The sequence below is a fragment of the Dasypus novemcinctus genome, chromosome 10 (assembly GCF_030445035.2).
Source record: "Dasypus novemcinctus isolate mDasNov1 chromosome 10, mDasNov1.1.hap2, whole genome shotgun sequence".
In the NCBI taxonomy this organism is placed as follows: Eukaryota; Metazoa; Chordata; class Mammalia; order Cingulata; family Dasypodidae; genus Dasypus; species Dasypus novemcinctus.
This window is the reverse complement of record NC_080682.1, coordinates 99,203,303-99,230,039: the sequence shown is the minus strand read 5'-3', so window position 1 is coordinate 99,230,039 and position 26,737 is coordinate 99,203,303. Positions and strand designations below refer to the sequence as shown.

At 37.2% G+C, this 26,737-nt stretch overlaps 1 pseudogene; it reads left to right on the top strand.

Moving 5' to 3' along the window:
• The first annotated feature begins 23,378 nt into the window (after positions 1 to 23,378).
• LOC101431636 (olfactory receptor 52E2-like) lies at positions 23,379 to 24,314 on the top strand (annotated as a pseudogene).
• The last annotated feature ends 2,423 nt before the right edge of the window (positions 24,315 to 26,737 follow it).

Sequence of the window (26,737 nt, the reverse complement as noted above, 5' to 3'; positions counted from 1 at the left end):
CTGCATTCCCACTAGCAGTGGATGAGTGTTCCCATTCCTCCACATCCTCTCCAGCATTTGTAGTTTCCTGTTTTTTTTCATAGCTGCCAATCTTATGGGAGTAAGATGGTATCTCATTGTAGTTTTGATTTGCATTTCCCTGATAGCTAGAGACTTGGAGCATTTTTTCATGTGCTTTTTAGCCATTTGTATTTCTTCTTTGCAGAAGTGTCTGTTTAAATATTTTTCCCATTTTTTAAATGGGTTGTTTATCTTTTTATTTTCAAGATATAGGAGCTCCTTATATGCAGGTTATAAGTCTCCTATCGGATATATGTTTACCAAATATTTTCTCCCACTGTGTAGGCTCTCTTTTCACTTTCTTGACACACACCTTTGAGGTGCAGAAGGCTTTAATTTGGAGACAGCCCCAATTATCTATTTGTTCTTTTGCTGCTCGTGCTTTTGGTGTGATGTTCATGAAGCCATTTCCTATTACAAGGTCTTGTATATGCTTCCCTACATTGCTTTCCGAAGTCTTTATGGTCTTGGTTCTTATATTTAGGTCTTTGATCCATCTTGAGTTGATTTTTGTAAAAGGTGTGACAATATAATTCTCTCTTATTCTTTTACATATGGATATACAGTTCTCCAGGCACCATTTGTTGAATAGGCCATACTCTCCCAGTTGAGAGGGTTTGCTGGCTTTATTAAATATTATATGACTATATATATGAGGATCTATATCAGAACTCTCAATTCGGTTCCATTGGTTTGTGTGTTTCTCCTTGTGCCAATACCATGCTTTTTTCACTACTGTAGCTTTGTAGTATGTTTTGAAGTCAGGTAGTGTGATTCCTCCAATTTCGTTTTTCTTTTTCAATAGGTCTTTGGCTACTGGGGCCTCTTTCCTTTCCAAATAAATTTCATACCTAGTTTTTTCTATTTCCTTAAGTAAGGATGTGCTCATTTTTATTGGGATTGCATTGAATGTGTGGATCCATTTTGGTAGGATAGACATCTTAATAATAATTAGTTTTCCTATCCATGAGCAGGGACTATTCTTCCATTAATTTAGGTCTTCTTTGATTTCCTTGAACAGTCTTGTGTAGTTCTCTGTGTATAAGTTTTTTTACATCTTTAGTTAAATTTATTCCAAGGTATTTGATTTTTTATGACTATTGTTAATGTTATTTATTTCTTGATTTCCTCCTGAGCTTGCTCATTATAGTTGTACAGAAGTGCTACTGATTTTTGCACATTGATCTTATAACCTGCAACTTTACTAATTCATTTATGAGTTCTAGAAGCTTTGTTGTAGACCTCTCAGGGTTTTCTATGTATAGGATCATGTCATCTGCAAATAATGAAATTTTGACTTCTTCCTTTCCAATTTGAATGCCTTTTATATCTGGTTCTTGCCTCAGGGCTCGAGCAAGTACTTCTAAGACAATGTTAATTAGAAGTGGTGATAGTGGGCATCCTTGTCTTGTTCCTGATCTTAGAGGGAAGGATTTTAGGATTTCACCATTGTAAACGATATTGGCTATAGGTTTTTCATATATACTCTTTATCATGTTCAAAAAATTTCCTTGTATTCCAATCTTTCGCAGTGTTTTTATCAAGAAGGGTGCTCTATTTTGTCAAATGCTTCTTCTGCATCTATAGATATAATCATGTGATTTTTTCCTTCAATCTGTTTATATGGTGTATTACATTGATTGATTTTCTTATGTTGAACCATCCTTGCATACCCGGAATGAATCCCATTTGTTCATAGTGTATAATTCGTTTAATGTGTTGTTGAATACGATTATCCAGTATTTTGTTGAGTATTTTTGCGTCAAGGTTCATTAGAGAAATTGGTCTGTAATTTTCCTTTTTTGTGGTGACTTTGCTCAGTTTTGGTACTAGGGTAATGTTGGCATCATAGAATGAGTTTGGTAATGTTCCTTCTGTTTCAGTTTTTTGGAAGAGTTTCAGCAGGATTGGTGTTAGTTCTTTCCAGAATGTTTTGTAGAATTCACCTGTGAAGCTGTCTGACCATGGGCTCTTCTTAGTTGGGAGGTTTTTAATGACCGTTTCTATCTCTTTAGTTGTGATTGGTTTGTTGAGATCATCAATTTTTTCTTTCATCAATATAGGCTGCCTATGTATTTCTAGGAATTTGTCCATTTCCTCTGAATTGTCATTTTTGTTGGAATATAGTTTTTCAAAGTATCCTCTTATGATAGTGTTTATTTCTGTGGGGTCAGTGGTGATATCTTCTTTCTTATTTCTTATTTTGTGTATTTGCATCTTCTCTCTTTTTTTCTTTGTTAGTCTTGCTAAAGGTTTCTCAATTTTATTGATCTTCTCAAAGAACCAGCTCTTGGTTTTGTTTATCTTTTCAAGTACTTTCTTATTTTCTATTTCATTTAGTTCTGCTCTTATCTTTGTTATTTCTTTCTTTCTTCTTCCTTTGGGGTTAGTTTGTTGTTTTTTTACTAATTCTTCCAAATATGCATTTCGTTCTTCAATTTTTGTTCTTTCTTCTTTTTGATGTATGAATTTATGACTATAAATTTCCCTCTCAGTACTGCTTTTGCTGCATCCCATAAGTTTTGGTATGCTGTGTTATCATTTTCATTAGTTTCAAGGTAGTTATTAAATTCTTTTGAGATTTCCTCTTTGAACCACTGTTTTTCTAAGAGTGGGCTGTTTAGTTTCCATATCTTGGTGTGAAATCTGGGCCTCTGGCACTTGCAGATTTCCAGCTTCACTCCACTGTGGTCAGAGATATTATTTTGTATGATTTCGATCTTTCTGAATTCATTGAGCCTTTCTTTGTGGCCTAGCATATGGTCTATCTTCGAGAATGATCCATGCGCACTTGAGAAAAATGTGTATCCTGCTGTATTCGGGTGTAATGATCTGTATGTATCCTTTAGATCCAGCTCCTCTAAAATACTGTTCAAAGTTTTTGTTTCTTTATTGATTCTCTTTTGAGATGTTCTGTCCAAAGTAGATAGTGGTGTATTAAAATCTCCCAGTATAATTGTAGAGGCATCTATTCTTTCACTTAGTTTTTCCAGTGTTTGCCTCACATATTTGGAGGTGTCCTTGTTAGGAGCATAAATATTTATGATTGTTCATTCTTCTTGAGAGATTTTCCCTTTCACTAATATGTAGTATCCTTTATCTCTCACAATTGTTTCTCATTTAAAGTCCATTTTGTCTGATATTAATGTAGCTACTCCTGCCATTTTTTGGTTATTGTTTGCTTGTAAGATTGTTTTCCAACCATTCATTTTCAGCTTCCATGAATCTCTGGGTCTAAGATGTGTTTCTTGTGGACAGCATATGTATGGGTCATATTTCCTTATCCAATGTCCCAGTCTGAATCTTTTGATAGGTGAGTTTAATCCATTGACATTCAGTGTTATTACTTTCAAGGAATTATTTATGTTAGTCATATTTTGATTGGACTGGTGTTTGTCATATTTTGTTTGTTTGTTTTTTTCCTTCTCTTTTTGTCTTTTTTGTTGCTCTTACACTCTCCTTCAACTCTGCCTGTTCTGTTTTTTCCTTTCTTCCTGCAGAACTCCCTTTAGTATTTCTTGAAGGGCAGGGTTCTTGCTGGCATACTCTTTCAATTTCTGATTATCTGTGAATATTTTGAACTCTCCATCATTTTTGAATGCTAGTTTAGCTGGGTAGGGTATTCTTGGTTGGAATTTTTTTTCTTTTAGTACCTTGACTATATCATACCACTGCCTTCTTGCCTTCATTGTTTCAGATGAGAAATCAGCACTTAAACTTATGGAGCCTCACTTGTATGTGATTTCTTTTCTCTTGCTGCTTTTAGAATTTTCTTTTTTCTTTCTGCTTTTAGAATTTTCTCTTTGTCTTGAGCATTGGATAATTTGACAAGTATATGTCTTTGGGTGTGCCTGTTGGTATTTATGGTGTTTGGGGTGCATTGTGCTTCCTGGATATGTACCTCCATCTCTCTCAGTAGATTTGGGACGTTTTCAGCCATTATTTCCTCCAACACACCTTCTGTCCCTTTTCCCTTCTCTTCTCCTTCTGCGATGCCTATAATATGTACGCTGGTGCATTTTGCATTGTCATTCAAGTCCCTAAGTCCTAGCTGGATTTTTTCTATCTTTTTATCTATCAGTTCTACTATCTGTTTGATTTCAGATGTACTGTCTTCCATGTCACTAATTCTCTCCTCTGCCTCTTCTAATCTGCTGCTATTTGCTGAGAGTGTATTTTTGATTTCTTGAACTGTGGTGTTCATCCCCATCATATCTGTTATTTTTTTGCATATGTCTGCAATTTCCTCTCCAAGTGTTTTCTTCATATTGTTAATCTCTTCCTTTACTTCATTAAGTTGGTTTCTAATATATGTTTTGAGATCTTTAATTACTTGTCTGATGTTCTGTTCCCCTTCCTGGTTTTGGAATGTAAGAGAAACAGTAGATGATGGAGGATAGCAAGATGTGGGGGTAAGGGGATAGTGTAGGTGGCCAAAATCAATTCACACAGAAAAGAGGAAATGGAGGATGAGGAAACACAGCAAATGCGAAGCACTCCCTGCAGCACCTATTATACAAATAAAATAAAATAAAATAAGAAGAAAAAGGGAGAAAAGAATAAAAGTGAAGGAAAAAAGGGGGTGGGTAAAGAAAAGGGAGGGATACAAGCAAGAAAAAGAAAGGAGAAAAAGAAGTAAATAAATGAAAAATGACCTTGGGGGATAAAACGGGAGAAAAGACCAGGAGACAATGCAATATTAGCAACCAAGACAAAAAAAGAAAAGAAAAAAAAAAAAGCACAAACGCCAAGGGCTAGGGTAATCAAGGACCTCAGATGGACCTCAGGGTGTGGTGGATTCAGTGATGAGAAGTCTGTGATATTGCAGACTCAAGGTATGTGAGTCTCTGGAGCATGGCCCACCACTGTTTAGGGGACAGAGACCTGGGAACCATGCATCCTGTTAACAGGGGTTCTGGGAGCACTGCAGCACAACTCAGCCTTCAGGGATCCCCAGAGCTGGGCGCCAGCCCTAGGGGGAGGGGTCCTGCTTGCACCTTCTGACCTCCGTGTCAGAAACCCAACATTCCACCTCTCACAAGAATCTTTTCTGTCACTGTCTCACCAAATTGACATCCAGACATCTCCTCCCCTGCAAACCCCTGAAACCACCTGCTGGGGGCGCCGCTGCACTACAAAGAGTTCAGGGACCACTGCGGATGGGCTGCCAGCCCTGGGGGGAAGGGTTCTGCCTAGAACTTCTGACCTCTGTGTCAGAAACTGAAAGTTCCACCTCTTGCAAGAATCTCTTCCATCACTGTCTCACCAAATTGACATCCAAACACTTCCTGCCCTGCAAACCCCCAAAACAGCCCACTCAACACCCCATACAACAAAGTTCCCAGGGATTGCCATGGCCCAGTCACCAGCCCTAGAGGGAGGGGCTCCACCCAGAACCTGTGACTTCTGTGTCAGAGACCAAAAATTCCACCTCTCACAGGAATCTCCTCCATCACTGTCTCACCAAATCAACTTCCAGACACCTCCCATCCTGTAAGCCCCCAAAACAGCCCACTCAGGGCTTGGGAACTCCCCAGCACAGCAAAGCCTTTAGGAATCGCTGCCACCAGGCCGCTGGCCCCAGGGGGAAGGGACCCGTCCACAACCCTGACCTCCATGAAAGAGACCCAAAATTCTACCTCTTACAAGAATCTCCTCTGTTACTGTCCCACCAAATCAACGTACAGACACCTCCTGCCCTGCAAACACCTGAAACGGCCCAGTCCAGCAGGACTCCAACCACACTCAGCCTCTTCTTTGCAGGAGAGACTATGTGGTGCACTCACTCATATGCCATCTTTCCCCGCCCTCCAGTAATGGTTTTTAAGCCAGTGTATGATAGCCTTTTTTCTGGATGCTTATAGTAAGAATTGGGGAAAATATTTCAAAGGCAAGTTGACTAAATACATTTATAGATAATATATTATAAGTACAAATTGCAATACAAAATGAAAGAAAAAGGATGGCTTTTCAAAAGCATAATCACTTTAGTAGAAGGACATGTTTCATATGGACTTGACTCAGTAAATTGGAGAATGGGAAGTATAAAAGAGGGTAATCAATCCCAATTTTCAAGTGGATTGATTAAGTAGAAGATGATGAAGACATTATAAAAGGCTGTAAAAACAGGAGATGATAACGCTTTGGGTAATATATCATTCTAGTTTGAGATTTATGTGAGACTTTTGGTTGAAGACATTTAAAATGCAATTATAAATGTCACTGATTTTCTCAAAATTATTGGTAGTCTACGAATTTTATCCCATCAGAATTTATCAGCCCAAAGAGGAATACTAAAAATGAAACAATGCAGGAAATGTATTGATGCTAAGAGATAATGCGGACATATTTTCTCAATTGAGGCTAAAATACAACTTACATAATTAATTATCACACCTCCCAAAATGGTGGGGTGAGGAACCCTGGAATTTCTATCCATAAAAATGATGTAAAAAGCTGGCTAGTTATCAAAATCAACTTTTTAAAAACTCAGGAAATTAATCAAAGATTTGCAGCTTCCCAGGGTGGACTTAATCAAGAAAATCTCAGTAAAAATAGTGAGTGAGTTTTGTGATATTTAAATTTGCCCTAGTCAAATCCCCCAATATCCAATTACAGAATAACCTTGATAATCCATTATTTCATTTCCAACGACAGCTCACAATCTGATAAACACAGAGGCAGAAGAAGAGGTCAGAGCAATTTCAAAGACATAGCCCCGAAGAGTTATCATAACTTGACCTCTCTGATGGTTCCCAGGAATAATCTAGAGGGAAATCTGCCTGTATTTAACCTACCAGAGAACTTTGGCAGTACAAAGGCCTTTTATTCCTTGGAAAAGATATGGTAGAATACAATTACAGATAAATGTTTAATGTTCAAGTTATATTGGAGATTTATAACATTTGGCTCAAACAATAGATTACTAAAAGATGAAGAAGAAAATGTCTATAGGGGATTTGAGAAGTTCTAATATATTCCTAGGAAGTGAATAGACCACATATGTGTAGGATTTTATGTCAGCTTATGACTGTGCACATGCTCCAAAAAGACATCAGAAGGCCTAAGATCTCAATTGGGCTAATTTTGAGGTTCTGTATACGAAGGAAGTGGAGGCTAAAGAAGAAGTCTAAACTGTCTAGTTGAATCTTGAAGATAGGGATAAAACACATCCACAAAGAGGCTCTGAGCAAGGAATGGAATATTTATTGCTTTCAGACATTGAAAAAATCTCCATCCAATAATTAGTTGAACATTAAGCTAAGTGAGCAGAGATTTCAGTGGAGATAAGAGAAATAAAATGAATACGTTTAAAAAACTATATAATAAAATGTATTAAACATATAAATGAACTTTTGTTTCAAAGCTATCAAACAAGCAGAAACAACATAAAACCTGTGGATGAGGGAGGTTCCTTTTTTTTCCTGACTAAATCTTATTTTATTTTATTTATTTAATATATTTTGATTTTTAAAAAAAGATATTTAGTTACATAAATATTGCTTAAAAAATATAGAGGATTCCCATAGTCCCTGTTCCTTACCCCTCCCAAATTTTCCCACATTAACAACGTCCTTCATTAGTGTGGTACATTTGTTACAATTGATGAACGCAATTGGGAGAATTGTCGTTAAATGTGCATTATAGTTTATATTGTTTAATCTCTCTCCTTCACAATTTTTAAGTTGTGGCAAGCTATATAACGGCCAGTATCTGTCATTGCAATGACATTCAGGACAATTCCCCAAGTCTCAAAAATGCCGCCTTCAGAAACCAGCACCGACCAACCCAGTAGCACAACTGCATCATTCTTATGTCCACCCACTGCAAAACTACACCCTTCCACCTTATCATAGATTAGCGCACAAGCTTCTTCTTCATTTGTGTCTCCTGTAAACTTATCTTCCACACTCTACCTCTGTGAGTTTGCTCCATATGCTTAATTCATATCAGTGAGGTCATGTAATATTTGTCCTTCAGTGCATGGCTTCTTTCACTTAATGTAAGATTTTCAAGATTCATCCATGTCACCCTCTGTGTTTACACGGCATTCCCTCTTACAGCTGAGTAATATTCCATTATACATATATACCACAGTTCATCCATCCTTCTGATGATGGACAACTTTTGGCATAGTGAATAATGCCACTCTGAACATCAGTGTGCATGTATCTGTTCATATCCTTGCTTTCATTTCTTCTGTATAGCCGGTAGTGGGATTGTTGGATCATATGGCAGTTCTATAGTTAGCTTCCTGAGGAACCACCAAACTGTCCTTCACAATAGCTGCACCATTCTACATCCCCACCAGCAGTAGATAAGTGTTCCCATTCCTCCACATCCTTTCCACCACTTGTAATCCTGTTATTTTAATAGCCTCCAGTCTAATGATGGCAAAATGATATCTTATTATAGTTTTGATTTGCATTTCCCTAACAACTAGTGATATTGAGAATCTTTATGTGAGTATTTTAGCCATTTGTATTTCTTCTTTAGAGAAGTGTCTATTCAAATCACATGCCCATTTTTTCAAAGGGCTAGAAAGTCTTTTTTATTAATATTTTGAGGTGTAGGATTTCTTTATATATGCTGGATATTAGGGCCCTATCTAATATATGGGTATCAAAGATTTTCTTCTATTGAGTAGGCTGCCTTTTCACTTCCTTGACAAACTCCTTTGAGGTGAAAATTTTTTTAATTTTGAGGAGGTCCTATTTATGTATTTTATGTTGTTGTTGCTCGTGCTTTGGATGCAAAGTTCATGAAACAATTTCTTAATACAAGATATTGTAGATGCTTCCCTACATTCTCTTCTAAGATCTTTATAGTCTTGGCTTTTATATTGAGATCTTTGATCCATCTTGAGTTAATGAGGTATGAGATGGTATTCCTCTCTCAATCTTTGGATATGGATATCCTGTTCTCCAAGTGCCAGTTGTTGAAGAGGCCATTCTGCCCTCAATATTATTGAATATAACTATGAATCTTATTCTGCAAAAAGTAAGATTTAGTGGGTACCATAGGTCCTGAGGAAGGGGAGGAAGAATAGAATAGATGGAACATAAGGCATTTTGGGGGCACTGGAATTGTTCTGCATGATCTTGTGATAATCGATACAGGCCATTTTAAATGTCATCAAAATTTATAAAAGTTTGCAGTCCAAAATGTAAACCATAAAGTAACAATTAACCATTAATATTTGTTCATCAACTGTAATGAATGAACCATCTGCAGGTAAAATACTATTTTTAGGGGAGAGAGGAAAACGGGGAGGATGTTGAGAATACAGGAAAGCCTTATATTCTCTACGTGACTTTTTTGTAACCTAAAGCCTCTTTGAAGTGAAGATGAAAAAAAAAGCCACTGGAGGAATATACAGAAGAATATGTCACTGTACATACAAGAAAATAATTCTTACTGTGATGGAAGACATGATGTCTGAAATTTGTTATTATTTAAAAATTTTGAAAAAAAATTGGATTTTATATGTTATTTTCAAAACTATCATCATTTCATTCTCTTATTATTTTTATTCAGTTATTTTCTTGGCTTCATCTTTGGAGACCCTTGCTCACAGAAGGGTCACAACTGTCACAGGGGAGGATCAGTGTTCCAAGGTGTCAGTGACAGGGGATGTATGGGAAGGGTTTCATCAGAGATGCCTCTAAAGCATATGAATGTGATCAAGTGTTCATGGGGCATTGTCCTGGTGGGTGGAGATTCACACAACAGCCAAAAGAATATCAAATTCTTATCCTGTGGAGTGCTACTACATTCTCTAATGGGACAGCAAGTATCCCCCAAGTACAGGGGCAGTGCCTGGTGAAGGAGAATGGGCCATTGCATCGGGCCCTTGATATTGATGATTGTACTTACGAACCTATTCTTTTAAAATTGAAACTTAGCCTAGTATTATATGTTGCCTAAGAGTTACTTCCTGAGGGCATCCTTGTAGCTCAAATATGGCCTCTCTCTAAGCCAAACTCAGCATATAAACACATTCTCTTCTGCATTCCTAGCATGGGATGTGACTCTTGGGGTTGAGCATACCTGGCACTGAGGGATTATTACCATGTGCCAACAAGCAATTCATCTGGAAAAAAGGCCTTGATCACAGAGGGAAATGATAAATACAAACGAATTTTTATGGCTAAGAGATTTCAGAGTGAGTTGGGAGGTCATTCCAGAGGCTATGCTTATGCACTTCTCAGAAGGATCTCATTTACTGCCATAGTAAATAGTGCCTCAAATAGTGGGGCTCGTGACGGCTCTAGAGACATCCAAATACTATGGGCAAGGCACACAGCTCAGGACTTTGGCACCATGCCAGTGCACCTTGCCTTAGAATTTATGCTCCCCAGTGTGGCTGAGGGCAATGTATAGCCCTCAATTCTCATATTAAAAAGAAGAAAGAGCTGAATTGATGATCTAACTACACATCTAGAGGAATTAGAAAAAGAAAAGCAATTTTTTTCTCTCAAAGCAAACAGAAGGTATGAAATAAAAAAGATCATAGCAGAAATAAATGAGATTGAGTACAAAACAAAATAATATAGAGAATTTCAAAATAGATCACTAGGAATAGGATGAAGGTTGAGAAGGGGTTCTGATGCTTATTGTATATAGAAGTTTTAATTAGCTTGACCGTGAAAGTATGGACATGAATAGAGTTCATAGTAACACATAATAGTGAGTATAACTAACACAGCTGGTTTATAAAAGGGATTATGGCTGTAGAAGATAGTCAAGGGATGTAAATGCCAATTGAAAGAAAGTTCGAGAAAAATCTGAAAGCAGAATATCATAGTGAACCCAGAAGTGAATGAGGATTATGTTTAATAATACAAATACACGAATGTTTTTCTATTAACTAGAACAATTGTACATCACTATTACAAGGTGAAAAGAATATGGAGATGCATGGGAAAAATACAATTGATGTAAGTAATGTACTACAGTTAACAGCACTATTGTAATATTATTGCATCAGTATGAAAGAAGGTACTATATCAATGTTAAGAGTCTCTAATAGGGGGCAGGGGATTTTTTCTTTTGGACTAAAGAAAAGGTTCAAAGTTTACTGGAGCCAGGACTGCACAGTCCTGTAATGAAAGTGAGAACCAGTGAGGATATACTTTGGGTGGATTGTATAAAGCATGGGCCTGTTTAACAGTGAAACGTGGTGAAATATGGAGTATGCTTAACAGCACAAATATGAGAGTATTCTCTCATAAACTATAACAATATACAACATTAATACATGGTGTTAATAATGGGAGGGTATGTAAAAACATAACAAATGTATGCTATCGACCCTAGTTAGTGGTAATGGCCTGATGATATGCTTTCACATTCTGTAACAAATATTCCACAACAAGGTAAGGTGTTTGTGGAGGGGTACTGAATGGGAATTCTGCACATTATGTATGATTATTACCTAAGTTTGCAACTTCTCTGATAATATATATGCATAACTAATAAAAGAAAAGAATAATTTCTTCATAGTGTCAAAGTAAACAAAAATATATAATAATTTTAATAAATGCAGAAAGACAAGTGATAAAATCTAACATCAATTTCTGATAAAAAATTTCAGAAAACTATGACTGGAAGGGAATTTCTTCAATTTACAAAGGACATCTATAGCAATCAGATAATTTATATCATGCTTAATGATGGAACTATTTTCTTTCTGTAAAAATTCAAAACTATCTTGTCAAGGCATATCTATCCCACTTTGTACTGCTTTTCCAAGTCTGTATTAAGGCAAATTAAAATCCCTGATATTAGAAAAATGAAGTAAAAGTCATGATTGTGAATAACAGATTTTCTGTTTGAAATTCTTATCAACTCTATATAAAGGAAACTAGAACAAGTAAGTTTGCAACATATAAGATCAATATATAAATATCATTCATACTTCTTTTTCTATTGATTTTCTTTTCACAAAATGAAATAAAAATATTTACAATAGCTTTAAAATGTAATTTTAGGGATACGTTTACAAAAAAATACACAGACCTATGCAGAGTAAGCTAAAAGTTAGTGTTGAGAAAAATTAATGAAGACATTTATAAGTAGGCATGTCTGCAGTTTCAATATTGTGAAAATATTTGAATTTGCCCAAAATTGATATATAGGTTTTGCAGTTCCTAGTACAATTTCTACCATGCTTTCATTATAGGAACTGACAAGCTGATTCTGAAATTTATGGGAAATGAAGTACCTAGCATAGCCAAAATTCCTTGAAAATTTTCAGAATTTTGGAGGGCTTACACTACTCAATGCAATCAGTCAGTGAGATAGTTGCATAAAGATACAGGAATCAATCAATAGACCAAGACAGTAAGTTTACACACATACATGGCCAATTTATCTTCAACCAAATTGCTAAGTTAATTCAATACAGAAAGGATAGCTCTGTAACAATTGCATAACCATATCAAAAAAAAAAACACCTCAATCTATATTCATACCTTACAAAATACAGAGTAAAAATGGATCAGCAAAATAAGTGCACAAAGCGAAACTATAAAACTTCTATGAGAAAATAGAGTAGAAGGTATTTATTACTTTGGGTTTGGAAAATTTACTTCAATAAGACACTAATAGCCTGATTTATTTTAAAAATTAATGAATTGTGTTTTGTAACACTATGAATTTCTACTCTTCCAAAACAACATTTAGAGAATGAAAAGACATGTAACTCTCTGTGAGATAATATTTGTAAATTAAATATCTGTAATGGACTTGAATCCAAAACATATAAACATTCCTTAAAATTAAATAAAAAGGAAACCACTAACCTTATATAAATGGGCAAATGATTTGAATGAACTTTTCATGAAGGGATATATAAACATTGTAAATGAGCACAAGAAAACATTCTCAAATATCAATAATAATTATGATATGCAAATTAAAAACTCAGTGAGATACAACTATGCACTATTATGATGGCCAAAAGTTTAAAAGACTGACCATAACATGTGCTGGCAAAAATGTGAAGAAACTGGTACCATCATGCCCCGAGTTGGAAATGTAAATAATACAATCACTTTGAAAAATAAATTTGGCAATTTCATAACTGTAAATTTATCCCTGCTATATGGCAAAGCTGTTTCACTCTTTGAATTTTTTTACCAATTTCAAAGCATATTTTCATGCAAAGTCTTGTACACAAATGTTCATAGCTGATTTATTTCTAATATTTAAAAAATGGAACCAACTCAAATAATCTAGCAATATGTGAGTTGATAAACTCCAACATATCCACATAATATAATATTATTCACAAATATAAAGGACTGAATTAATGATACAGAAAACTGAATACATCTCAAAATAATTATACTAACTCAGACCCAGGAACACGAGTCATATTTATACTTTGTAAAAGCAGTCTTATGTATGCAATATTACTGATATTAATATTTTATTTGAGGTTTCACTATGTTATACAGTCCCATGTTACAGTTTTTAGTTTTCCTTCTAGTAATATACATGTCCTTAGACTTTTCCATTCAACCATTGTCACACCCATATATTAGCTCTACCAGGCACAAACTGCATGATGTGCTTTTACCATTCCCACTCATTTCCAAAGATTTACAAACAACATTTTAACCAATGCTGCACAGATTAACCATCAGGTTTCCATTCTCTACCTTTTTTCTATTTCTGGTGACTTATATTCTAATTATTCATTCCATGAGTTTAATAATATATTTAGTTTATAATGGCACAATCATACAGTATTTGTCTTTTGTGTCTGGCTTGCTTCATTCAACATAAAATTCTCAAAATTCATCCATGTGTTGTCATATTCTTCACTACTTTATTTCTTCTTACTGTTGTATAATATTTCATCATGTGTATACACCAAAATATGTTTTTCCATTTGAGAGTTTATGGATATCTGGGTTGTTTCCTACTATTCTCTCCTTTGCATATTTTTCTCAAATCATCTAGGCTTTATTGTTTTTTGTTTGTTTATTTCAGATTTCAGGTACCATGCAAAACTTGCATTGCCCTTTTCCTAAAATTCTCATAAGAAATTAGTGTTAAACCTTTCATTGCCTTCAAATCTTTCCTTACAAACCACCTGCTGATACTTTTCCTGAAAATTCTATATGTGAATATATCCTTCACCAGATACACAGTACCCCCATGACCTTTCTTCTAATTTTCTTCACATTTCTCCAACTTTAATACAATGTTTAAATTTAAAACTCTTTATTAACAACATATGTCAGTTCTGGTCAAGATGGAATAAACACACTAGAGTCAATCTCTCCCATTTATTAAAACTAAATTATAGACAAAATTTAAAAAGAGCTACCTGAGGTCCTTAGATAGTAGGAAATTCAGGCAGATTGACACAAGAGTCAAAACTTGAAGAAGTGATTTGTATAGTGGAGATTCCCAACTGCTTTCCTTATTTTCTTTACTTCCATCGATTATGAGACAAGATCTCAGCACATATGCAGCAGGTTTTGCAGACAATAAAAACTGTAAGATAAACCTCAACTTTTCTGACCAAGGAGTAGGAGGAAGTTTTTTGCAAACTTAAGAGTGAGAGAGATTCTCCTAGTTTCTCTTTAAAGAAAGATTGTTTCCAAATTTGACTATCCTGAATAACACCGCTATGAATATCGGTGTGCAGATATCTATTTATGTACTGCTCTCAGTTCTTCTGAGTATATCCCCAGTAATGGTTTTGATGGGTCTCATGGTCAGGCTATAATCAACTTCCTTAGGAACTGACAAACAGACTTGAAAAGTGGTTGTATCATTTTCTATTCCCAACAACAGTGAATAATGATTCCTATCTCTCCACAACCTCTCCAATATTTAGTTACCTAACTTTTTTTAAAGATTTATTTTTATTTATTTCTCTCCCCTTAAGCCACGCCCCCCCCAGTTGTCTGCGCTCTGTGTCCATTAGCTGCATGTTCTTCTGTGACTACGTCTTTTCTTATCAGTGGCACCGGGAAACTGTGTTTCTTTTTGTTGCATCATCTTGTGTCAGCTCTCCATGTGTGTGGCACCATTCCTGGGCAGGCTGCACTTCTTTATTGCTGGGCGGCTCTCCTTACCAGACGCACTCCTTGCACGTGGGTCTCCCTTACACGGGGAACTCCCCTGAGGGGCAGGGCACTCCTTGAGAGCATCAGCATTGCACATGGGCCAGCTCCACACGGGTCAAGGAGGCCCGGGATTTGAACTGTGGACCTCCCATGTGGTAGGTGGACGCCCTATCCACTGGACCAAGTCCGCTTCCCAGTTTCCCAACTTTTTAATAGCAGCCAATCTATAGGTGTGAATAACTCTTTAGTTTTGATTTGCTTTTCCCTAATCACCAGTGATGCTGAACAATTTTTCATGTGCTTCTTCACCAGTTGTATTTCTTCTTTGGACAGTTTTCTTTTGAAGTTCTTCACCAATTTTTAATCAGGGAGTTTGTCTTTTTATTGTTGAGTTGTATAATGTCATTATATATCACGGATATTAAACTCTTATCAGATATGTGATTGCCAAATATTTTCTCCCATTCAACCAGCTGCATTTCACCCTTTTGACAAAGTCCTCTGAGGTACAAAAGTGTTGAATTGTGAGGAGGTCCCATTTATCTATTTTTTCTTTGTTTGTCATGCTTTGGGTGTAAGGTTTAAGAAACGACTACCTACCACAAGCTCTTGAAGATGTTTTCCTACATTTTCTTCCAGGAGTTTATTCTTGTCACTTTTATATTTAGGTCCTTGATCCATTTTGAATTAATTTTTGTATAAGTTGTGAGATAGGGTCTCTTTCCTTCTTTTGGATATGGATATCCAGTTCTCCCAGCACCATTTGCTGGATAAACCTTTCTGGTGCAGGTAGGAGGGCTTGACCACCTTATCGAAAAATCACTTGATTGTAGATGTGAGGCTCTATTTCTGATTTCTTGATTCAGTTACATTTGTCAATTTTTCTTTATGCCAGCACTGCAGTATTTTTACCACTGTAGCAGCTAAGTAATGTGCTTTAAAGTCAAGAAGTGAGAGTTCTCAAACATCATTCTTATGTAAACCATTTTTGTCTATTCAGCTCACTTTAACCTTCCAAATAAATTTGATTATTGGTTTTTCCATTTCTGCAAAAAAAGCTGTTGGGATTTTTATTGTGATTGTGTTGCATCTGTAAATCAGTTTGGATAGAATTGACAAATTAATGATATTTAGTCTTCCAATCCATGAACATAGAACAACCTTCCATTATTTAACTTTTCTTCAGTTTCTTTTTACAATGCTTGTAGTTTCCTTGGTTAACTTTATTCTAAAATATTTTATTTCTTTTAAGCCCTATTATAAATGGGATTTTTCCCTGATTTCCTCCTCAGATTGCACATCAGTAGTATATACAAGCATTATTAATTTTTACATATTAATCTTGTGTCCCGCCACTTTGTTCAACTTCTCTATTAATTCTAGTAGCTTTCTTGGGGATTTTTTCAGGATTTTCTAGATATAAGATCATATCATCAATGCAAACAAAAGTTTTATTCGTCCCTTCCTATTTGGATGCTTTTTATTTCTTTATCTAGCCTAATTGCTTGAGCTTGATATTCTAGCACAATATTGACTGAACAATGATGACAGAGGGCATCCTTGTCATATTCCTCATATCAGTGGGAAAGCTTTCAGGCTTTCAACTTGAGTATTATAATAGCAGTAGGTTTTTCATATATGCAATTTACCATACTGAGAAATTTTCCTTCTATTCCGATCTTTTGGAGTGTTTAATCAAGAAGAGTGCTGTGTTTTTTCAAACTTCTTTTCTGCAGCAATCCAGAGCATCATGTGATTTTCCTTTTCAATTTATCGATGTGGTTTGTTACACTAATTGATTTTCTTGTGTTGAAACATCCTTGCATACCTGGGATAAAGCTCATTGATTGTGGTTTATAATTCTTTTAATATGCTTTTGGATTCAGTTTGGAAATATATTCATTAGAGTTATGGTCTTTAAATTTCTTTTCTTAATTAGCTTTTCCAGTTTTCATATTAGGCTGATGTTAACTTCATGTGATATGCTCTTTCCTGTTCAATTTTTAAAAAGAACTTTAGCAAGGATGGTGTTGGATTGTCTTTGAATGGTTGGTAAAATTCACCTGTGAAGTCACCTTGTCCCAGGCTTGTCATTTTTGGGGAATTTTTTTTAATTTTTATTCATTTTATTAAAAATATTACTTTAAAAAATATGAGGTTTTGGGGAATTTTTGATGACTGTTTCATGCTCTTCACTTGGATTGGTGTGTTGAGGTCTTCTATAGTATTTCTCCTAGAGTCAGTGCAGGTGGTTCATGTGTGTCTACAAATTTGCCTATATCATGTACATTGTCTAGCTTTTTGTCATACAATTGTTCACAGTATCATAATATGATCTCTCTTATTTCAGCAGGGTCAATGGTAATGTCCCTGCTCTCATTTCTGATTTTGTTTGTGTTTTTTCACTTTTCTTTTGTTATCTGTCTTGCTCCGTGTTTGTGATTTGGTTGCTTTTCTCAAAGAAATAATTTTAGGTTTTGTTGATCCACTCTCCTGTTTTTCTGTTCTCAATTTCATTTATTTCTACTCTGAATTAATATTGATTTATTTTGGCATTGTTTAGGATTAGATTGCTGTTCTTTTTCTTGTTCCTTCAGTGTGCAGTTAGATTTGCAATTTTAATTCTTTTTTAGTTTTTTAATGTAAGCATTGAGGGCTACAAATTTTTCTCTCAGTACTGCCTTTGAGGTTTCTCATAGGTTTTGATATGTTGTGTTCACATTTTCCTTCACCTAAAGATTTCTGAATTCTCTTGGAATTTTTTCTCTGACCCACTTGGTATTTAAGAGGGTATTTTTCATGGTCTCTGTACTTATTACTTTCCATTTTTCCATCCATTATTGATTTCCACCTTCATTCAGTTATGATCAGAGAAATTTCTTTTTTTCTGTATAATTGCAATCTTTTTAAATTTATTGAGAGCTGTCTTGTGACCTAATATTTAGTCTGTCTTGGAGAAGATTCCATGAACACCTGAAAAGCATGTATAGCCTGCTGTCTTGGAGTGCAATGCTCTATAGATGTCTGTTAGGTCTGTTTTATTTATCATATAATTCAAGCTCTCTGTTTCTTTATTTATCCTCTGTCCAAATACTGAGAGCTGTGTTTTGAATTTTCTAACTATTATTTTTTTTCCTTCTTTTTTTTTATTGACTTTGTAATAATATTATATTAAAATATATATATATATGAGGTCCCATTCAACCCCACCACCCCCACCCCACCTCTCCCCCCCCCCCCAGCAACACTCATTCCCATCATCATGACACATCCATTGCATTTGGTTAGTACATCTTTGGGTACCTCTTCACCTCATGGTCAATGGTCCACATCATGGCCCATACTCTCCCCCATTCCATCCAGTGGGCCCTGTGAGGATTTACAATGTCCGGTGATTGCCCCTGAAGCACCATCCAGGGCAGCTCCATGTCCCAAAGACGCCTCCACCTCTCATCTCTTCCTGCCTTTCCCCATACCCATCAGCCACCATGTCCACTTTTCTCAATCCAATGCCACCTTTTCTATGTGGACATTGGATTGGTTGTGTCCATTGCACCTCTGTGTCAAGAGGAGGCTCAGATTCCACATGGATGCTGGATGCAATCCTCCCACTTTCAGTTGTAATCACTCTAGGCTCCATGGTGTGGTGGTTGTCCTTCTTCAACTCCATCTTAGCTGAGTGTGGTGAGTCCAATGAATCAGATTGTAGGTGCTGGAGTCTGCTGAGGCTCAGGACCTGGCTATCACATTGTCAGCCCAGAGATTCAAATCCCCTAAATATATCTTAAACCCCAACACTAACTGCACCTCCAGCACATTAGCATGAAAGTCTTATGAAGAGAGATCCTATCTGAGTCCAGATTCATCACACATAAACACCATTTCCAAAGAGGGGCCATCTGACCTGGTAGTTAACCCCATCGGCCATGACCATAACTCCCATGGGTCTCTTTAGCCCTCAAAGGAACCAACATCTGGGGGTTGTATCTGCTTTATCTGTCTCTCAGTCTCTGCTCAGTTGTGCATAAGGGCAATCCTTCTGCCAGCCTCCAGCCTCTTTTTTAGAGACTCGTAGCCATATAAACTCATTTCTCCTTTCCATTTCCCCCTTACATTAGGTCAAACAGCATTTTAAAGTCATGTTATTTTATGTAGACAGGGATGTTCTGCTGATCCGCATTGAACCTTCCGTATAAGGTCATTTTCCAGTTGCATCATCAGTTGGTAGTTGAGAGCCATCTATTTCCCCCTTCATGTGTGTGCCTCATGTATCTTGGGGACAGTCAGGTTAGTTGCATAAATATTTAGTAATTATATTAGCATGCAACATAAAAAGGAACTTACTGTGCAACAGATGTATTACATCTGACACACTTCTTAAATTATTTAGCAGTCATTTTCTCACCTTTCCATTCTCCCTCCCACTGCTGCAGCATCAAATTACATTGGCTCCATTTAAAGACACATTTCAATCTGATAGTTTCACTTCTTATGCCTGTGACTTACACTGTTCCCAGAACCTTCTTAGTTTTTTTCTTACATTTGACTTACCCCTCATGGATCTCTGTTTGATGTCATCTTGGGAATCCACGCATTGTGTATACAAGGCAATCAACAGTTTGGGGAGGAATATGTTGATGGCTTGACCTTTAATCAATTAGAGTCAGGTAACAATAAGCAAAACACTCCCTTCCTACCTTTTTTACTCTGAAATGCTTCCCCCATGTGTTATCCTGAAAAGAACTCTCTGGACAGTCCCTTGAACCATGCGTTCAGTTGAATCTACCTATGGACAGTTCTGTAATTTCTGGTTGTCATATGAATGTGTACCTCTTCTCTTCTAGTCTCCCCTGGGTTTGTGTGTCCTAACGAAGGAAGAACCCAAAGTTACCCCATCTTTTTTTCCTTCTGTGAAACTTAGGCTGGGATAGTTCATGATATGCCATCAGTGGAACTCAGACTCATCCTTTTCCAGTCATAGAAGGTGAGTGGATCCTTTTCTATCGAGACTCACTATGTCTTCTCTCAAAGGTCCATCATTATATCAAAACATTCGTAAGGTCACTAAGCTTGTTTGGATTTGTTCTAATTGTCTGGACAATCTCATTTTCATAGCTGCCTGGAATATAAAGGGATGTATGATACAGTTAGGTCCAAATCATATCATACTTTAGTAAGGTTTATACATTTGGGTTATTACTTTTTTTCTTGTTTCATTAAAATCTGCCAACAGCAAGTTATTGTGAGGAATTAGGGAAAACTGGGTAAAGTTAATAGCTTCCCTCTAAACATTAAATGTATAAAGAATTGTGACCAAAACTGAGAGGGCAGAAAGTTGATGAGAAGGTGGCATTTAACACAATTGTGGGTCTGTAAAGTCCACAATAATGATAGGATAATATTCCCGAAAGGAGTCCTGTACTAACATGGGAAGAAATTTGTCACTTAGATGTGCTCTAATAAGGCCAGTCTCTGGGATATATTATTTAGCTATTATTTCTATGGAGGAAAAAGGGGAAAGGTCTGTGTAGGGACACGTATCACTGCAGAGTTTTTATTTTCCATAGATTAGGTAGAATATTCTGAAACAAATTATAGTAAATGTTAGTATCTACTAATCTGATTGATGTGTATATATAGGGGTCCATTACATTTATTTTGTGAGAGAATGCACTCCATCAATCATTGTATGTTCTAATGTAGAGCACGGTAACAAAAGGTCCTTGGAGTCTCATAGGTTAATTAAGAAACCAAACGTGTCTGCCTTCATTTCCATAAGAGCCAGTGTTCCCTAGTGGTTTATTTTCCTTGAATCAGGAATAGATTAGAAACTAGATCCTCAGAAACTGTCCTTTACAAAACTGGCTCTAGGGAATTTTCTTCTGAAAGCTTTTCCCAGTAGAACAAGTGTGCCCTCATAAAGACTGAGGAGAAAAAAAACAAAAAACAAAATAGACGCAGGATTCCATCCTGATCCTCAGTCTGGTGAGTTCTCCTTATCTCACAACACACAGGTACATCCAGAGATGAAAACAATGGCCTGAAGGAAGGAAAACAGATAGACAGGAATGGGAAGAGACAAGGGATAAGTTTTGGGGAAAGAAGACTGAAGAGGAAGTTTTTTTTTTTTTTTAATTTTTTTATTTTTTATTGACTTTGTAATAATATTACATTAAAAATATATATGTGAGGTCCCATTCAACCCCATCCCCCCACCCCCCCTCTCCCCCCCCAACAACACTCGTTCCCATCATCATGACACATTGAAGAGGAAGTTTTAAGCAATGAACAGGATTACAATTAGAAAGGGTCAAATAATTCTATTAAACCATTTGAATTTTTCTTGAAAACCTTATGTACATTTTAGAAAAATCAGTCTACTAACTAACAACAGATTTAAGGATTATTTATCTTTAGATTATACCCATGTTATAATTGTAGAAATAAAAGGAAAAGAAATATGTTCATCTGACGCCATCCATTGGGAAAGCTTCTCAATACATTTTGTGCCTGTGGTCATCAGTATCTGTGTCCCAGTGAGTGCCATTTTTCTGCAACAACTACAAAGCCATAACATTATGGAAAAAGCCTGTATTCCTAAGGACCCTCCCCAGAACATCTCCTGCAAACAGTGTCTCCTGCCCTTGGTATAATTTCTTTGCAAATGTTTACCATTTCCTCCTAGGCATGCCATTTCCCCATGTGTAGCCTGGCTTCTTCCCCAACATGTTTATCACAGGCACTCTTACTATGGGCTTTGCTTCCTTCACTTCTGTTACCAGATTTTGTCTAGGTTCTTGACTATGCTGCAGAAATGAATTTCAAGAGCATGGCAGGTGAATTAGGCCAGTAGTTTATTCAGGCAGGGAGGGCCGAGAAATGGGAGAAAATAACAGATCAGGGGTCCCAGGAAGAGAGGAAGAGGATGAAAAGTGATAAAGAGGGCTGATTTACAGACTACAATTCCCATTATAGGTTATAAACGCCCAGGTTTTACTTGAAGGGCCACATGGCAGAGGAGAAAAAGGTTAGAGTAGTGCTCAGAGGGAAGGAACAGGGGTCCACAGGCAAGAGTGCATTCAGGCCTCACATCTGCTTTTTAAACCATTAGTTATTCCGCCCTTTTGCTAATGACATAGGAGGAATTATAGCTGTTTGCTGTTTTGATTGATTACCCCATCCATCAATCCCCCATGAAGGCCCAATGATAAAGTCTTTGGGCAATATCTGGGGCTTGTCCTGGCTTTCAGAAGAAGTCTTTGTTCTGAAAGGTAGAATCTTGCTGTCGGGGCTCTTCCAGCAGCCATCTTGGGGGTTACTGATGTCCACATGGACTCTCTGCTAGGTTCCAGATCTATCTGTTGATTCCTCAGCTTACTAGCCAGCTTCAATTCATTACCTACATAAGGCTCATTGCCTTACTGAAACTGTGGTCATGGTTAGTACTGCTCCTCTGGAGTCCCAAAATGATTAAAGCTGATCAAAAGAGAGAGCTTTTACTATAAATATTTGCACATAATAAATGATTGAATAGTTTGGAAATAAGATTACTAACAAATGTTATAATCAATGTACCTGAAAACATTTAAGAAAAGTTTGGGTAATTTTTAAAACGATAGACTTGCTTTACTCCTAACAATTTTAATGCACAGAATGTATTATTTTCTACCTAATCTTGTCTTTGAAGATTTCCCATGTATTTTAAGTTCTTAAAATCATGATTGTCTCACCTTTACAATAACTCGCTCTTATTCGCATGGATGTGAGTTATAAAATAGATTGTGTATTTGGGTGAATACCTGTGTGGGGGTGGGAGCTCCATGTATAAGGTATGAGTAAGGTATGATTTATAGTTTCCTTATTTTCCATTCAGTTGGTGATGCTGATGGACTGTAACTAATGAAATAGGTAATAAGGAAAAATCTTAGCATACTAAAGTGACAAGGTCACTGTAAGTTAACAGAGGGAAGTATGCTAAGAAGGAAAAAGATATTATGTAGAATTTTTATTTTAAACCGCTGCATAATTTCTTCCAGAGCCTTTGCATTGAGATGCCACTCCTTTGCAGTCCTCTCTATAAAGTACATTTCCAGTTGTGACAATTAAGTAGAAAGAGAATGAATACAATTTTATGATTTTCTTATTCCTCTTTAGGTCTTTAAAAATGTAGGTTGGGTCAGCAGACATTTGTAAGGACCATGGACTTATGTATTTTTATTATGAAGCAGGATGTTCCTGCCCAATGACACTCAGTTCCATCCCTCATCCTTCCTACTGCTGGGAATTCCAGGACTGGAGACACATCACCTCTGGATTGGCTTTCCCTTTCTGGCTGTGTACATGATTGCTCTCATAGGAAATTTCACCATTCTCTTTGTGATCTGGGCTGAAAGCAGCCTACACCAGCCCATGTTCTACTTCCTGGTCATGTTGGCTGCCGCTGACCTGGGCCTCTCCACAGCTACCATCCCTAAGATGCTCGGCATCTTCTGGTTTAGCCTCAGGGAGATCAACTTTGAGGCCTGCCTCACCCAGATGTTTTTCATTCACCATTTCACTGGCATGGAGTCAGTAGTGCTCTTGGCAATGGCTTATGACCGCTATGTGGCCATCTGCAACCCACTCCAATACAGCACTGTCCTCACCAACAAAGTCGTGTCTGTGATTGGTCTTGGTGTGTTAGTGAGGTCACTTATCGGTAACATTCCATTTGTATTTCTCATACTGCGGTTGCCCTTCTGTGGGAATCATGTCATCCTCCACACCTATTGTGAGCACATGGGTCTGGCTCGCCTGTCCTGTGCCAGTATCAAGATCAATATTATTTATGGCTTATTTGCTATATCTATTCTATTTTTGGACATTATAGCCATTGCTCTTTCTTATGTTCAGATACTCTGTGCTGTGTTCCGTCTTCCTTCCCGTGAAGCCTGACTCAAGTCCCTCAACACATGTGGTTCGCATGTTTGTGTAATTCTTGCCTTCTATACACCAGCCCTCTTTTCATTTATGACACATCGCTTTGGCCAGAATGTCCCCCGCTACGTCCACATACTCCTGGCCAATCTTTATGTCATAGTGCCACCCATGCTCAACCCCATCATATATGGAGTAAGAACGAAACAGATTTATAACCATGTGAAGAAAATATTTTTACAGAAATAATAAATGGAAAAGGACTAACACCAAATAAATATGGGACGGAGCTTTGGGGCAGAGAATTTTCTTGTTATATTAATTAGGTATTAATATGCTGAACAGAAAGTTTTATTCATATGGCTTGCCTCTATAAGTTTTTTTGTAATTTATTTCTCTCCCTTTCCCTCCATTGTCTGCTTTCTGTGTCCATTCGCTGTGTTTTCTTCTGCATTCACCTGCATTATCCAGTGGCACTGTGAACCTGCATCTCCCTTTCATTGCATCATCCTGCTGTGCCAGTTCTCCGTGTGCGTGGCTCCACTCCTTTTTCACATGCAGTGGCTCTCCCTGCAGGGTACCCTCCCTGTGTGTGGAACACTCCTTTGTGGGGGGTGCCCTTGCATGTCACAGCACTCCCTGCTAATGGCAGCACCATGCGTGGGTCAGCCCACCACATGGGGATCAAACCGTGGACCCTCCACATGGCAAACAGAAACTCCACCACTTGAGCCACATCTGCTTCCCATCATCCATAAGTAATTTTTTCCATTTTTTCCCTTTATTCCTTTTAATGTTACATTAAAAAAATATGAGGTCCCCATATACCCCCCACCCCCCTCACCCTAGTCCTCTCATATCAATAACCTCTCATAATCAGGGGCATTCATTGCATTTGGAGAATACATTTTTGAGCACTGCTGCTCCACATGGATAATGGTTTACATTATAGTTTGCACTTTCCCCCAGTCCACCCAATGGGCCATGGCAGAACATACAATGTCCAGCAACTGTCCCTGCTGTACCACCCAGGACAATTCCAAGTCCTGAAAATGTCCCCACATCACATCTCTTCTTCCCTCTCCCTACCCTCAGCAGTTACCATGGGTACTTTCTCCACATCAGTTTTCTTCCACTACTAATCACAATAGTTTCATAATAGAAAATCTTTAAGTCCACTCTAATCCATACTCTATTCCTTCACCCTGTGGACCCTAAGATGGTCATGTCCACTTCACCTCTATATCGAGAGGGGCCTTAGATTCCACATGGATGATGGATGCAATTATCCTGCTTGCAGTTGTAGGCACTGTTGGCTCCCTGGTGTGGCGGTTGACTTTCTTCACCTCCCTGTTAGCTGGCCGAGGTAAGTCCAATAAACCAGAGGGTAAGAGTTGCAAGTCTGTTGATGCCCAGGGCCTGGCTATCATATGGGCAGTCCAGAGATTCAGGTCTTCTGAATATACACAAGGTATACCCACATCCTGGGGAAGACAGATGTTCTCAAATAGAGGGAATTGGTAGCTCCCAATGGGTTAGGCCAGTTGAGCAAGTCAAATTCTCAGCATTGTTGCAAGTATCTCTGAATGTGGTCCTTCAAGCAGTGAAGATTGATTGTCACTGTGGGCCCTGAGTGGAGGGGGAAAGAATTATTGACTAGATGGAATCACTGTAACTGTGGGGCATTGGAAGTGTTCCACATGCAAAGATGGATACAGGACATATTAAATTTGCCAAAAATGTATAAAAGTCTATAGGCTAAAATGTAAACCATAATTTAAAACATAACTAAAAATTTAGAAAACTGTATAGTCTAAAATATAAACCATAATGTAAACCCAAGGGTAACCGTGTTTGAAAGCTATTGTTGTAATATCTATACATCAGCTGCAGCAAATATATTATGAACATGTAAAAAGATCATTGCTGGGAAAGGGACAAAGTGTTTGGTGTTGGATATGTGGGAGTACCATATATTGTATATATGAATTACTGTGACCTAAAACTTTTGTGAAGATAAACTTAATAATTAGAAAAGAAAAAAGAAAAAGAAAGGATGTAGACACTGAGGAAAAAATGGAAGAAATTGCCTTGCCACTGTACATAGAGGGCAGCACTTATTGCAGTGATGAAAGGCAAAACATCAAAAACAAACCTTTTCATTTTTTCATTTTTACTTTATTTAATTTTTCTAAATTAGCATGTATTCTATATCTAACCTTTAAGCCCATCACTATATTCCATTTTACTAATAATAGAATCTGGCAATACATTTGGTTTCATTTTTGAAGAAGTTTTGGACCACAGAGATGTTCAACTATGGCAGAGGAGGAATACTGGAGTGGGGTGTTATTGATAGGGGGCACACGGTTTGGAGGGAGTTCTTCAGGGGATTTATACAGGGTACATAAAAATGTTTGGATATTTCCATAGTGGTTACAGTTAAAAACGACAACTGAGGGAATGCTGAGTTCCTAGACAGGGTAGCTCTATCACATTCCCCAATGTCCCCAATGGAACAGCAACAATCCCCCAAGTCCAATGGCTAAGACCAATAAAGAAGGATGGTCCAACAATGAGCCCTTGATCCTGATGACTGTGCTTATGATCCTGATGACTGTGCTTATAAGAACTAGTCCTAGAGCTGCAGGATGCCTAAGAGTTACTTCCTG